The following is a 14,743-nucleotide window of genomic DNA, read 5'->3' on the forward strand; positions in this document are numbered from 1 at the left end:
ACGCTGTAATCCTGAGGGTGACTCCTTTCTGGCTTCTGGGCTATTTAAGGTGAATTTTGCTGTGACATGTCTGGGGTCCCACTAAAGCACCCCCACCCAGGTAAATAGTACCTCTCATTTCAAGAAAGAGATGGGTCCAGAGCTTAATAGGAGGCTGTCGCAGCCCAGCCAGGATGTTCTGGGCAAGGGCTGAGTCTGGCTGAATTGGAGAAGAGTCTGGTTCTAAACTCTGGGAATTCACACTTGGAGGCTGCTCTCTGAAAACTGCCGGAGGTGGGCAGACCCAGGGAGCTTGATCCTTTCTGCTCAGGGAGAACATCCTCCCCACTTCCCAAGGGTAGGGCTGCTTCCTCCTCCCTCTGGATTTACCCTTTGTGAGGAGGTGGACCTGAGTGTCTAAGGAGGGCCCAAATGCCCACCCAGGACCCTCCCCCTCTTTCCAGCCCCCAGACACCCTCTCAGCAGCAAAGGGGCAGTGTCCCATCAGTTGTTACTGGGGAGAACTCTAGAAGTTACTTTGTCTGGCCTCCTTTGGAAATAAAACCAGAGAGGGGCAGTGACCTACTCAGGTCACACTGTGAGTTTATGCCAGAGTCTGGATTTCCTGACTCTGAAGTTCCTCCTTCTTCCACTTGGCCCTGCGTCCCATCAACTCCTCTCTGATGCTGAGTCATGTCCAAGCCCACAGGGGTGGGAAAGACCAACAGCACAGATTCTTGGTTTTACAAATAAGAGCCCAAAAGTAAGTCCCACCCTCTCTGAGCTTCAGTCTCCTCATCTATAAAATGGGAATAATACGTACTTTGGAACAGGGAATTCAGACAAGAACCTTTCCAAGGGCCCATTGTAGAGTCCATTTTTCTGGCCTCAGCACTGTGACGTTTGGGCTGGATAATTCTTCACCGAAGGATGCTCAGCAGCACTTCTGGCCTCTGCCCACTAGATGCCAGTAGCACTGCCCAACTGTGACAACCAAAGATGTCTCCAGATGTGGCCACATGACCCCTGGAGGGCAAAAATCACCCCAAGTTGAGAACCACTGCTCTAGGGGCAAATAACACAGCTGAGCACAGTTGCAGGAACAGTGTAGACAGGGAGCCCCAACGTGCAGGGCCCATGATAAGGCCCTTCCCCTGGAGCTGAATTTAGCAGGTTAGAAACCGCCTTCCTTCCGTGCTGTTCTCAGACAAGACTTGTTTTCCCTCCCTGGAATTTCTCTGCCCTTTAAGGAGACGAACTTGTCTGCAAGCACGTGAGGTTCTGATCGGGCCCCCTGTCCCAGCTGCTCCACACAGGCTGCCTGACCTTGGCCATGCTGCTGAGTTCAAGATGGGCATAGTAGTACCTTCCTGGGAAGTAGGAGGATTAAATGAGATAATCCACAAAAACTTTTCAGCTTGGTGCCAGTCACAGAGTAATCACCAAGTATTACCATTATTTTTTAAAGGACTTTTTACTTATTCTGTGTGTTAGGTGACATCTGTACCTCTGGCATTGGGGGAGAAGGAGCAACAGATGTGAGAATTTTTTTCCTGTCCTCACAAGGCTTCCAGACCAGGGAGGAGAAGCTAGTCTTTTATATCATATCTCCAGGGAGAAAGGAGTACTGTGAAATGATCTCTTTTACAACAGGTGAGAAAACAAGCTCAGAGAGGTTGAGCCATTTGCCTAAGGACACACAGCTAGTTTGAGAAAGGAGCCTAACTAGATTCAGAATTCGAAGGGTAGGAGCTTCTAGTGGATCTTGCCCGCAGTGGTTTTCCAGATTTTAGGATCAAGACGAGAATAGAAACTCATGTGACAAACTCATGGCAGATTGCCACGTGTTTCCCCAGTTCCACAGAGAAACCTTGACCGATGGTATTTGGGCAAAGGGTTTTGGTTAGGCTCCCTTGCCCCACCTTAGTCCAACCTCCAGCAAGGAAACTGGAGCTGATCCAAGCTGGGGCTTGTTTCTTCTGGGAAGGTCCTTGATGAGTCTGGACCAGTTCAAAGGTGACCTGCACAGAGGTGAGAGAAAGGAGATCTAACCATGCCTTTCTAGGGTTCACGGAGCTTCAGTTTAACTTTGCAAGAGCTGCTCCGTCCTGCCTCCTGCGAGCCTGGACTCCTGGAATAATTAGCGCTTGCTGCACAGGCCTGGCCTCAGCCAGAACCCACCCCTTGTGTTCAAGACAGGAACTTGCAACACTGGGCAACGCTGATGAAATTGTTGTGCACTTGGCAAATATTTGCTAAGCACCCTTCTGTGTCAGGACAGTTGGAAGTGCATTTCCCAACCTTGTCTAACCAGCTGCACTGGAATGTTTCCACTCCCTGGGTCACTGCCTGGAGGGATCAGGGTCCAAAGCCCCATCCACACAGTGGACCTAATGATGGATCAATGTGGAGATTTGGCGCTTGTGCTGTGGAATCGGCTTTGCGCCAGGCCCCAGAAATTCTGCCTTCCTGTCGGGGCCTCAGTCTTCTCATCTGAGAAACGGGAGCAAACTCAGTTCTGCCACGCACAGGGTGGGTGTGATGTCAGATAAGGTAAAGCTCAAAATAAAGTGCCACACCTACTGGAATAATGGCAGCTATATAAAAGCACAGTGGGGCTTATTATCCTTGGAGAATGAGTCATTTGGGGGAAGATGAAATGTTCAGGTTAACTGAAAGTGTTATTTTAAGCACCAAAACTTTTAGCATATTAGCCTATTGGGGGTGGAACGTGGGGTACCACGCGTGCCTGGACTCCCAGTGGCTTTGTTTTATCACTGTATTGCCATGATAACCTTCAGGGGCTGCTTGCCCCTAAACTAAACAGCCCCACCTGTTACGACTTTTCGGTACTCAAGTCCTTGATACTGCGAACTGTCCTCACTGGCTGCCCTTGCAGTTTGCTGTCCGCGTCCTCCAGAGTCCTCCTCAGCCTGCTCCGAGGTGAGCCCCCTCTCTGGATAATGCCACCCGTTCCGATGGTCAGACACTGTGCTGAGCCAGTGGCTCTTGTGTCTGGCCCTCCAGCAACTTGTGCTCTCCTGAACTCAGATCCCTGCGTCACCGCCTGCTGGGCCCCTCACCTGCTCCTCCACCGATGTCCCCACCCAGGGGTCGCTGCGCCCAGACTTGGCAGCCAGTGAGCTGAGAGTCCACCCGCTTAGCCACATCCAGTGAGCACCAGGGCTGGTGGAGTCCACCTCTTCCCACTGCCTTGGTCCAGGGACCCCCACCCCAAAGACACACACACACACACACACACACACACACAGCCTGTCTCTTCCGTTAGTTCTGGTGCACTTCCTAGGGACAGGCCCTGTACCGGGATCTGGGGACACGGAGGATGAAGGCAGTCCCTGAGGGGGGTCCCTGGCCTGGTGGGGGGGGGCAGACACAGACCCTGGCAGCAGTGTGTGTGGACTACCTGAGAGATGGAAACAGAGAGCCCGAGGAGGTGGAGGGGCTGCTTCTGGGTTTGAGAGGCACCGCCACACAGGCCACCAGCCCCTTTTACGAACTCCCTGGACTGTGCCCCCTCGCTCCAGGTGGAGACGGGTTCAAAGTGCAGCCTCTGCAGCACCCTGACTTCTATTCCCTGGCCGTGTGTGTAGGAGGGGCCTTGATGTCCCTGCCTGTGACACGGGGTGACCCACTTTATAGGGGTGCTGTGAGGATGAATGATTTGATTCATACAAAGCACCGAGAAGGGAAGCTGGCACAGTAAGCAGCACATAAATGTTTGTATTATTAATATTACTGTTTTACCGATATTCTGTCCTGCAGCTCCGTTCCTGCCTCCCTCGGCTGGGCTGTAAGCCCTTGTCGGGTGATATGTCTTGTACATGTTTCTCTTCCTGGCACCAGGACAGTGACTGAGATGGACGGGGTGTTGGGGCTCAAAACGTTACCCCAAAATATAGCGCTTGACACGAAGCAGCCTCAAGGCCTCGCTGACCTCCCCCTCGTCCTGTCTCTCAGTTCTCTGTCCCGCCCGAACACAGGGTGAAGCTATTCTCAGAAGTTTCTTGATGTCCCTAGAAACCAGCCCTGCCAGAGAGGAATACAATCGCCTGAAATTTTATTAACTGGAGAATATTAAAACTCATATCACAGAGGAAGAGACTGAACATTAAATACCCCACCTAGAGCTCAGATGAACTTCGTCTCAAACTATCATCTGTTCTCCATCCTATTCAATTTCCAAAGAAAATTATTCACTAACCATTGTTTGAACATTGGGCCCATTCATCTCCCCCTAAAAATCATTGACTGTCCCTCAAACTGCCACATTTCTCCCACCCGCTCTCCCCCGTGAAGAAGGGCATGTGAGCATCTGCGTGCACCCCCCTGGGTTCCTGGGTCATCACTGTGGTTACCCCATGCTATGCACATCAGTGTAAATTCTGTATACCTTTCTCCAATTTACCTGCCTTTTGCCAGTTGATTTTCAGCGAACTTTCAGGGGGTGAAGGGGAAACTTTCCCTTTGTCTCTACAAGGGCCCGTGAATGTTTGCCATGCATTGTCAGGGCCGAGAGAGACCTTAATAATCCTTCCTGTTTATTGGGTGCTTTCCACCTATCAGGGAGGATGCTAAGTGCTTTGCCTCCATTTAATCTAACAACCCTGAGAAATAGGGGCTAATATCCCCCAATTTACAGGAAAGGGGGCATAGACAGATCAGGTGACTCACCCATGGTCACAGGTCTGGGGCTGGGCTTTGAGTCCTGGACGGAGTGACTACAGGGCTTTCCCCTGCCAGAGGACAGAATTGGGGAGGGGATCATAGAAGGGGAGCGGGCTTCTCTTGGGTGGGGAGGTTTCATAAACCCCCTACAAACACACAGGCACACATGCACACACACACATGCACGTGAGCACATACATGTTCACGCTTTCCTACACAGGTGAGGAATCAGGCAACCAGAGTCGAATTTACTTGCCCAGCTAGATGTGCATTCTTTCATATGTTTCTCCAGGACACATTTTAAAAAAAGATGCGCTCCCTCTCTTTAAAAAGGAGGAGTAACAATCCGCAGAGAAAAATGCAAGGGAGGAGGCCATCGTCGGGTGCTAAAACCCAGACACAAGAATTAGCTGCAAGCAGGGACAAACTGCAGGCTGTGTGGCCAGGATGGGGCAGGGGCCTCCAGGAGTTCCTAGGTGGGCTGGGTGTCAGGGGGGCTTTGTGGAGGTGAAGGAGCAGGCAAGGAGCTAATTGCCCCAGGACACCTGCTGGTCTCCCCTCCTCCTCCTCCTCAGCCTTCCTCCCCTGCCAGCCCCCACCCCCCTCATCCCTCTCACAGCCTCTCACAGCCTTCCCCCATTTCAGAATCACGAAAGGCTTGAAAATCAGCTACAATCCCATGAAGAAAGCAACTCAAGTAAGAGTAACTGGGCTGAGTGGAGGCAGGAGGGCTTCTCTCCTGAATGTGTGAGTGTGGGCTTCCATGTTCATGGGAGCGACGAAAAGCTAGAGCCTCATCAAAGATGGCGACATGTTTAAGCTGCCCGGTTGCCTGTAAAATAAAAGAAGCAGTAGCTGGACATGGTGGTGGTGCACATGTGGTCCCAGTGACTCGGGAGATTGAGGCAGGAGGACTGCTTGAGCCCAGGCGTTCAAGACCAGCCTGGACAACACAGTGAGATCCCATCTCTTAAAAATAACAAAAAAAGAAAAAAGAAAAGAAGCAAGAAAGCATGTAGATATGAATTTTGTTCATCTCAGTTTATTTCTTTTTCTCCTTATGCCAAGTGGCAGGTAAGTGCTCCTCCCCAACGTGTGGAGCAGGAATGAGAGTACAAACTCAGTAGCAGACTGCGCTTGCTCTCCTGCCAGGCTTGGGCTGCACACGCAGCACCTGAAGCGGGAACCGGAGCTGAGCCTGACTCTAGCAGAGGTGAGATGCGTGATGGACAGGAACAGGCAGAAACTACTAAGACAAGAGACCAGAGCAGAGAGGCCCCTGGGGGCATGGGCCCTCCGGCATGCCCACCCTCATGCCGCCTGCCTGCTCCTCCCTCCCCCGGCTCTGAGAAATCCTGGTTGCCTGACCACCCTTTCTAGGCCCTGCATTCATGTCCAGCCTCTGCCATCTTGACTCGATGGCCCTTGGTGTGACCCACCGAAGCATTTGCTCTGGCCGTGCCAGCTCCCGCCTGGACTTGCACATCAGCCTCCCAAACCCTCACAAGCTGTCTTCTTCTTCCTTTCCTATAGCATGGGCCGTGCCAAGAGCCAGGCAGCAGCAGGCAGTGGGAGAGGAGAATCACGGGCAAGAAGGGGCAGGTAGGACCCCAAAGGTCCCCCATGGAGGCTTGGTCCTTGGCCAGTGGTCAGTGGGGAGCTGGCACTGGGCTTGGCCCCCTGGGTTGGGAGGTAGGGTAGGATTGTCAACTTTAGGTGAACCTGAACAGAAAGAGCCAGAAAGAGTTTTTGGAACTGAGTCCTTCAAAGGCAGCCCTGGAGGGTGAAAGCAGGAAGGAGAAGGGAGGCAGAGCCTTGGAGCAGTGGGGGGAAGCCCAGGAGGCTGCAGCTCTCCTGGCCTGGCCATTGGGTACGGTGGGGATGGGTGCGTTGCGCTGGCTGGCAGGTTCAGAGTGGGGCAACATGTTGCAATAGACAGTGAGACAGAGTATCATTAGAGGAGGTCACATGCTGGCCCATCAAGGACAGCACAGTCAAACAGTAGTTGCAATAACTGGGCTGTTATCATCACACTCACATGCCAACCTATTCTGCTGCCTTTTCTTTTATTTTTTATTTTTATTTATTTATTTATTTATTTTTTGAGACACAGTCTCACTCTCTTGCCTGGGCTAGAGTGGCATGGCGTCAGCCTAGCTCACAGCAACCTCAAACTCCTGGGCTCAAGCAATCCTCCTGCCTCAGCCTCCTGGGTAGCTGGGACTACAGGCATGCGCCACCATGCCTGGCTAATTTTTTTTCTATTTTTTTAGTTGTTTGGCTAATTTCTTTCTATGTATAGTAGAGATGGGGTCTTGCTCTTGCTCAGGCTGGTCTCAAACTCCTGAGCTCAAGCAATCCTCCCACCTCGGCCTCCCAGAGTGCTAGAATCACAGGCGTGAGCCACCATGCTCAGCCCCTTTGTTTTCAATTGTCTGTAAGAATTCACTTATAAAGACTGAAAAATATATTAATAATAGTAGAATAGACAAGTGGAGGAGGCTGTGAATTCACTATTTCTAAGTAATTGGCTTTTTAGAAATAAATTATTGTTTGAGGAAATAACACCTCTACTCTGAGTAAATTTCGAAAGGATTCCTGGGGAGTCTCCCTCCCAGGCCAGCCCCCAGGGAGCCAGTTCTCTTCTCCGAGGCAACCACTGTTACAGTTTCTTGTGTATCATGCAGAGATGATTTGTACATATAAAGTAAAACACTTAAATGTGTGTATAATTGCTTCCCTTTTTTGTTTTGTTCACAGCACTTTGTTGAATGGGGAAACACTAGAAGCATTTCCGCTGAGATCAGGAACAAGGCAAGACAAGGATGCCCATGGTCTCCACTACTGTTTAATACTGTACTAGAGGTGTCAGCCAATGCAATTAGACAAGAAAAGTCAAGTAGAGGCATAAGAAGTGAAAAAGTGGGAGGAAAACTATCTCTGTTTTCAAATAATATGACAGTATACCTGAAAAACCTCAGAGAATTAGTAATAAAAGTTACTCAATGTGGGTGTGGTGGCACATCTATAGTCCCAGCTACTCCAGAGGCTGAGGTGGGAGGATCTCTTGAACACAGGAGTTCAAGACCAGCCTGGGCAACATAGCAAGACTCCATCTCTAAAATAAATAAATAAATAAATAAATGAAATGAAAAAAATAAAATAAAAAATAAAAATAAAAGTTACTCAAACAGCAAAAGAAACCAGTGAGCCATAAAATTAACATATGGAAATCAATAGCCTTCATTTACTCATAGCCATAGCCAGTTGGAAGATATTATGGTAGAAAAATCACAGTGACAACAGCCACAAAAAAGACTTTAAAAGATTAAGAAAGGAAACTTAACAAGTAATGTGCAAAGCCTCTTGAGGAAAACTTTAAAATAAACTCCTAAAAGACCCAGAAGTAGATTTGAACAAATGGAAGATATCCCTTGTCCTTGAATAGGACAATTCAATATCATAAAAATGTCACTTCTAAGATAATTTATAAATTTGACCTGACCCCAATAAAAACAACAATAAGCTTCTTTATGAGGCTAAAGATGCTGACACTTAAGTTCACATGGAAAATAAAATATGCAGGAGTAGCAGGAAAACACTGAAGACAGAAGGCAACAGAGGAACTGACCCTACAAGAATACCCTAAAGACCGTAATTGAAACAGCACGTGGCTTGTGCGTGCCCGGACGCAGGCCGGGGTACTAGAATAGCAAGTCCCCAAATAGGCCCAAGTACACAGGAAACTTACTGCGTGATAAATGTGGCATCTTAAACCTTGAGGCGAAGATGGACTTGTTAGTACAGGTGCTGGGACACCCAGTGAGCGCCTGGAAGAGACAAGTTGGGGTCCACATGTCACACCATGCACAAGAACAGACTCCAAATGGATCATGGATCTAAATGGAAAAACGAAATGATCCAAGTACTGGAAGGAGATAGGGGTGAATTCCTCTATACCCTGGGTATGTGGAAAGGTTTTCTAACTGACTCAAAATCCAAATACATTGCAATAAAGCATTGATTGCATAACAAGAACAAAACACTTTCGCACAGTAAACAAAAACCCCAATAAAGTCAAAAGAAAACTGACAATCTGGGAGAAGATATTTGCAACATATATCCCATACAAAGGGATATCCCTAATATTAAAATAAAAAACCTCTCAAAAATGGAGATCATGAAAGACCAAAAGTCTGATTTTAAAATGACTTCTTTTACCCATGAGCAGACAATCCACATACCACACACACACAAATTTAAAAAATGGTCCTTAAACATATGAAAAGATGACCATTGCCCTTCACAGTTAGAGAAAACCATCTTAAAACGTCTGGGAGATACCATTTCTCACCTATCGGGAAGGTGAAAATGAAAAGTCTCACAACACGCTTGGCGTTGGTGAGGCTGTGGGAAAACAGGCATTCTCGTATTTGCTGGCGGGAATGCAAATTGGTTTCATCCTTTTGGAAGGAAATTTGGCGATATCCAGTGAAACTATATATGTACTTACCTTTTGACTCAACAACTCCTCTTCTAGGAATTTACCCTGAAGGTACACCTCCAGCAATATGAAAATACTTCTGCATAATTGAATTACTTGTTACGACATTATTTGTAAAATATTAGAAACAACTTAAATGTGGAATATATATGTTCACACGCAAGAATATCTGCACATGAATGGTTGCATAGACTATAGTGCAACCACACAGCGATGTATTGTGCAGATGTGAAAAAGGAGGGAGATCTCTTGAAATGATGTGGAGTGATTCCTAGGATATAATTGTTAAGTTAAAAAAAAAGCAATTATGCTATCTTTTGTGGAAGAAAGAAGGGGAAATTAAAAAATATGCATGTATCTATTTATGTCTGTAAAAAGAAACATCAAAGAATACAGCAGAAATGAATGAGATTGACTACCTGAGAGGATGGGTGGGAACAGGGTGGGACGGATCAGGGGTGTGGGTGACACTTTTCTACTTACCCGCATATGGCTTTTTGCACAGTTTTGACCACACTAAAATAAATCAACAAAGATGGGGGAGGGGCGATAAAACGTAATACATATAGAAACAAGTGACCCTAACTCGACTTCAAATGGATAACATAACCACACTAAATAGAGCAGGGGAGAATTAATCCAATAACTTCCCTTGCCCTCCCACCCTCCCAAGTAACTCTTGAACACGTTGTGTTGGCGGTTTGGACTGTATATCCTCAGGCAAAAGACAAAGTGAACAAACGAAAAACCTCTGAAAACAAATACTGAACTCTTCTTAGGTTTGTTTTCACAGTGTTACAGGTTACCAGTGATAAAACTAGGACTGAGCAATTAAGTAAATATATTAAAGATACTGGGAATGAACTTTTTCCCTACTGGAGAGAGGAAAAACAGATATGGAAAGGGAGAGGCTAGAACGCACTCTGCCATGCTAGACCGGAGTTGGAGGCATCAGCGTGAACTCAGGATTTCTAAGATAGATACAGAAACAGGCGTGTGACAAGGGGGTGTGTGTGTGATTCCTGGGTCTAGCTCTATTCCCTGAGAGTGCCTGGAAGCAATGACAGTCTCCAGAACAATGAGTCCCCCAAGTGCTCAGCTCTTGGTTTTAAATCCCATTAACCAACAAAAGGAACCAGCGCTGCCTGGGCAGGGAAAGTACAATATGAGCCCAGATCGTTTTTGCTGAGCCAGGAAGCAAGGGGGTGCTCCAAGCATAAAGGGGACATGTCAAAAGGAAACAGGAACAGGGGCGGGGGCGGGGGTTACTGTTTAATGGGTAGAGAGTTTCAGTTTTGCAAGATGAAAAGAATTCTGTGAATGGATGGTGGTGACGGTATCACGACAGTGTGATTGTACTTAATGCCACTAAACTGTACACTTCAAAATGATGAACATAAATTTTACATTATGTGCCTTTTACCACAATAAAGAAAGTAAAGTGTTTTATTTGAGAACCTATTTTTTTAAAAAGATACAGAAGCCAGCCTGAAGGGGCTCCCATTGACCAAGTCTTAGACAATTTGAGCATTACAATAAATAATAATAGTAACAAATTATAACCCGTCCAATAAAATAACGATCTAATAGTGCATATTGATATAAATGAATGAATGAGAAGGGAAATACCTTCCGTCAATAGAACGCCACGCAATAAATGTAGAAGGAATGATAGAGTTAGAAAATCACATAGTAATAATTATTTCAGGCAAGAATAATCAATATATACTAAACTTAATGATGAGATAAATTAGTTGGATGAGAAACAGAATATTAACACAGTCTCAGTGATTCTCCCCTAAGATACTGATTAATTCAAAGGGAAAAGGAGTAACTGGCAGACACCACCTTAGCAAAACGATCAGAGCTAACCTCAGCAGTAATGGTGACATCAGATTCCTCCAGATACAGTGCACTAGAAGAACATAGCACCACTTCTGGGGTAGTCTTGGTACATCACCTATATTCTTCAAAGCTAAAAGACAGAGAAGCTTCCAGATCAAAGCACTAAAGAGGCATGACAAGGGAATGCAATGTGTCCCAGATTGGATGCCAGGCGCTTTTTAGCATTGCTTTTTCTTTCACTGTAGAAGACATTAGAGGGACAAATGGAGAACCGAAGAAATCCATAGTGTGCGTCAACGTTAATTTCCTGACTTTGATAATTGTACTGTGGTTATGGAGAGAATGTCCTTGTTTTTCAGAAGCTACCCCGAGGAGCTTAGGAGTGAAAGGTCATTAACTGCAGTTTATTCTCAAACAGTTCACAAAAGCAAGGAAGGTGGGGAGAGAGAATGAAAAAGGAAACATAGTCAGGTGTTAACATTTGGTGATTCTGGGCAAACGCTCTATGGGATTTTTTTTTTTTTTTTTTTGGTATAATTTTTGCAACTTCTTTGAATCTGAAATTATTTTCAAAACGAAATGTTTTGTTGTTGTTATTGTTGTTTTAGTGCAGGTTTTTCTGATTCAGTTTCAGCTGAATTCTAAAACGAGGAGCTGGACCCTCTAAAGCAGTTCTTCCTACCAACGTGCTTAAGACCTACTTGCAGAAACCTTGGGAAACACCCTGTCTCCTGCGCAGCAGAGACGGGACAGATGCTTCTGGGAGCAGCTGGACAGCAGAGGGATGCTTTCTCTAGAGGCAGTTGTTGGGGTGCCCCATGGTGGGAGGTGCATGGGGTGCCTCCCCTCTCTGCAAGCTGAGAGGGGCTTCGAGGAGGCCATCTGCAGAGCTTGACCTGTGTGTCCCGGATTCTGAGGGGCTGAGGCTGGGCAGGCCCTGTGCCTGGAAAATCCTATAGGTAAGATGCTGGCCTGGCCAGCCGCTCCTTGGTGGGCTCAGGAGAGGCTGCCGTGCAGGCGAGTCTTGTCAGGGTGGCGCAGGCCTGCTGGCTCCTGGGTCCAGCTGAGGAGCTGGGTGCAGAGACGGCTTGGAGCTGTCCAAAGGGACTTTGTGCAAGAGGGCTGGGGGAGTTGCAGGCAGTGCAGCGGGACCCAGTAGAGGGGATCCTTGGACACAGTGTCCCAGGTGGCCAGCTTGAAACATCTGCTCCAACCAGACCAAAGCCACCTAGTGAAGAAAGAGCACCGTGCAAGGAAAACCTTTCCTGCCCTTCCTTCTCCTACCCCCATCCGCACTCCCCAAGGAGGAGCTGAGCTGGTGAGGGTGTAGGTGCAGGGGGAGAGGCTGGGGCCAGAAAGAGCACTGAACACCCCTTGGGCCCCTCCCAAGTTCATACATGTCCCTCTGGCTGCAGGGGAGGGAGCCCAGGGGGACAGGCAGTAGATCCCTGGTCCCCTGTGATCAAGCTGTGTCATCGAGAGGCGTTGAGTGGGGAGAAGAGGGCCCGGGGGAGGCTGATAAGAGTCAGGCCGGCTGTCACAGCCTCAGAACCCAGAGCTGAGCTGCTGAATAGAGAACCCACAGGAGCAGACAGGACTCCACGGCTGCCGGGCTGCGGCTCCAGCCCTCACCAAGGGCCTGGGCGGGCAGGGGCGCCCCTGCTGGTGAGGCTGAGTCACGGCCACACCCCCGGCCCTGTGGGGGCAGGCTGGGGAGCCCTATGAACCCCAGGCCAAGGTGGCCCAACAGGGGCCTCGGGACAGCATCCCCACCAGGCCCCACTGCACCTTCGTGCAAATTAGAGAAGGCAACCCTTGCTTCCATTCCTTCAGACCTCCTACGGCCCTTTGGAGACGTGAATGGTGCCCCCTGGAACCTGTGGACTTGGTGGGCTCTCTGTGAGCTCTTCCAGGAGAGCGTCGGATTCTATTCTATTAGTAATTCATTTCTGAAACTCCAAAGCCCCACACTTGAGGCAGGCTTGGTGAATGCTGACAATTAGACGAAGTTCTAGGTAAAAGCATGGCAACATACTTGTTACCTTCTAAATGTTCAAGCCTATGGACAGGTACTCTAGCCTCTCTGGGGATGATACTTGCAGCCCAGGACTTGGCACATTGTAGGTGCGCAGTCGTAATAGCTAATATTCACTGCATGCAAGAGCACTAAGCAGTAAGTATGAATCACATTATGATGTAAATACTGCAAATGGTATAAAGTGAGGCTTGAAGAAGTTTCGTACCTAACTAGCCAGGTGTTGTGAGCAGGGTGCTATGGAGCAGAGATTCCAGTCCCGGACCTTGGGCTTCTGGAAGCCCTTTCTTATGCGCATGTCGTTCTGGCTGGTCAGAATGCACTCTCTGATTGAACATGCCTGTCTCTCTCCTCAGGTGACTTGAAAAGGTACAGGCTTAAAACCAACACCCACACCGAGAATAAGTGAAAGAATTGGTTCCCAGGCAGTTACAAGGCTGGATTTGATATAAAGAGCAAAGTTGAGGCTAATCAGAATGTTCTGACATGCTGAACTTGGGGAAGAGGAGAACTGAATCCAAACACCCCAGCAGGGCTGAAGGACGTCAAGGAACTGACAGCGGAGGGGAAACAAGCCACTCGGGGCGGGCACGAGGCTGCTAAAGTGAGGAGGTTCAAGGCAGGACTCGGCGACGTGCTCAGGTGAGAACTTCAGGATGTGTTTTGTGCAACTTCAGCTCTATCTGCAGCAGAGAGACTCTGGGTCACTCTAGGTCACAGGGGTTTAGCATGTGGGAATGACAGCCACTCTGCTCTGGAGCCTGGGTCACTTGGGCGGCCCTCTCCCTGCCTCCAGCCCTACTAGGGAGGAGACGGTGAGGTGGGTTCAACCCTGACCAATGGGGAATGGATGTCAAGGGGCAGCCTTTGTCTCGGGCACTGATCTTGGTTCCAGACGACGACAGACAGGGCAGGACGGGCTGCACAGAGCCCATGTTCACTGGTCTCTGCACGGGTGCTGCAGCAAGTGCCCTTCACAGGTTAGCACGAGGTAGGTACTATTATCATTCCCAATTTAGAGATGGGGAGACTGAGGTTCACAGAGGTCAAGTGACTTTCTCAGGGTCACAGCTAGCAAGTCACAAAGGCTGGGCTGCTGTGCTTGTCTGGGAGCCTGTACCCTTGACCGCCTGGTCCTGTCTCCCTTTCAAGCCGAATCCAGAACTGTATTAAAAAGCGCAAGGCTGCTCTTCCCAGAAGTGGACACCAGGGGGCAGTGTAACCAGCAGAAATTTGAAGTCTGGCTGTCCTCCAGCTTAACCGTCACCCTGAAAAGCATCTGAGGAATGTCTGGTTTTTAATATTGTCCTCTAAATGGAGAGGACATGCAAAAAACCATGAAGAGTGACAGACCGTGATTACAGATAGGGCTATCTGGGAGTCCATGTTTTGTCCAAGCCTCTCAAGCCCACCTCTCCAAACCCAAACCCTCCTCTTGAGCACAGACCACCTCTGACATCCTCATCTCTGCCATCCGGTTGGTGCTGAACAAACACAGGGATGACCCAAATACTGGGTTGGTGGAGGGAGGAGTCAGAGGTCCTCTGCAGAGGTGGGCACACCCCCTCCCAACCCCAGGCTTTTCCACCCAAACGTGCCATGCCCAAAGCCCAGGCACAGGCAGGGATGTGGTGGCATCTGTTGGCTCTATTTAAGGGTCTTGGGTCTTGCCCCCTGGTACTTGGCTGTGTCCC

Source organism: Eulemur rufifrons, chromosome 16 (genome assembly GCF_041146395.1).
Source record: "Eulemur rufifrons isolate Redbay chromosome 16, OSU_ERuf_1, whole genome shotgun sequence".
Lineage (NCBI taxonomy): Eukaryota > Metazoa > Chordata > Mammalia > Primates > Lemuridae > Eulemur > Eulemur rufifrons.